The sequence below is a fragment of the Rhea americana genome, unplaced genomic scaffold, assembly GCF_003343005.1.
Source record: "Rhea americana isolate MKP2758 unplaced genomic scaffold, rheAme1 scaffold_421, whole genome shotgun sequence".
In the NCBI taxonomy this organism is placed as follows: domain Eukaryota; kingdom Metazoa; phylum Chordata; class Aves; order Rheiformes; family Rheidae; genus Rhea; species Rhea americana.
The window spans coordinates 336,647-338,276 of NW_028186559.1; positions in this window are offsets into that span (position 1 = coordinate 336,647).

Below are 1,630 nucleotides of genomic sequence, written 5' to 3' on the forward strand. Positions count from 1 at the left end.
AAAAGCTTTTGGAAATTGTTCTGTAATTGATTTGGAAAATGTGCAAGGACAGAAATATTTCTTTTCTGAAAAGAAAGATTTCTTCTCTCATTGAAAAAAAAAAAAAAAAAACAAAAAAAACCAGGGCAATAGTTAAGACCGCTACCTGCAATATAACGTCTGTTTTTAGTACCATACATGAAAAYTCAGTGTCTTACTACAAATGACCTTTTACACAAACTCTCTTTTCAGGAGCACACAGCTGTCTTACAGCAGTTGTCAAGATTTCATGTTCGTTATTAACAGGAAAAGGGGACACTGCAAAATTGGCAATGTGTGGGTGTCACATTTACATATACATGTGCATAGATTTCTTCTGCTCCTTGGTCCCTATCTCTTGCTATTTGTCTCACAAATCAGCAGCACATAGATTTTCGCAAATCCAGCATGCCGCAGTTCATAAAAACCTGCTGTTTCATTGCTAGCTGCCTACATTTTTATAGCATATATTGCCATGATACCTAAGAGATGTGTAAATGATGCAAGTACACCATCCTGAAGTCTCAGCTGCCACAGCTTGTGCTTTGTTTTTCTTGCAAGGCTATTCTCTTCGTACAAAATAAAATAGTGTGAGATTTAATAAGCTGGTGCAAATTTGATTGTTTTTGCATGGCTATGACTTTGAGCGAGATATTAAAGTACCAGTGTGCTAATTAACGAAGACAGAAAAAAAATCAAATTACAATGGATCCAGCTTAAGCAAACAACAGCACRGAGAAGGCTGTGAGGTCACAAGAATTAAAAGATAACCGAAGAGACATCGTCTTATGCCTTAGTCATGTACTGAAAATGTCTTTAAACAAATCATCAAAACCTCTATAAATAACTCTGTCATTATTTTTCAGGGACATTGTCAGGTCTCGGAGTCTCAATCCTGCCCAATTGCTTGCTTTTCTTCCTGTGCCGAGCATGCTAAACACAATCTGAGGCAAAAACTGAAGTATTTGCCAGGTGATTTAAATGCCGTGACTTTGTAATCATCGTGCATGTTGCATTTTCAGCATGCACGACTCAGGGCGTAGCAAGACAATTTTAACACGATGAACTTTTTGAACAGTTAAAAAATGATCAAAAAGAAAGCACGAGGTCAGATTTGGGTCTGCTACTTCAGTACATATTGGAAGTAAAATTCAGATGAAACCAGCGGGTAACACYGGCTTTATGCTTACACAGGCAAGATCAGAGTTCAGCCCAGAGTATTTGACTCCACCATGGCAGCGTGACTTCGTTACTTTCTTCCTATCACTCAATATAAATTATTTTTGGATGCAGGCCTAATATTCAGCCTCTCTTGGAGAGCGGCTGAGTAACGAGATCCGTGACACACACAGCTCATCAACGCCTACTTCTGCCCGCTTAGCAAGGCCCGGCCGTGAGCCTGGGGGGCACCGCGCCCTCCCCGGGGCGAGCCGCGTCCTGAGACGCCAGGGAGGACGAAGGGGCTGCCCACCCCCCGCAAAAAAAAAACCCACCCCCCTGCGCTGCTCTTCCACAGCTAGGTAGGACCCCAGGGGGCCGCGGGGGACAGGGAGCCGCGGGGCACCGCGCCTGTGAGGGGCACAGCTATGGCCGCCGGGGGGCGGGGCCTCGC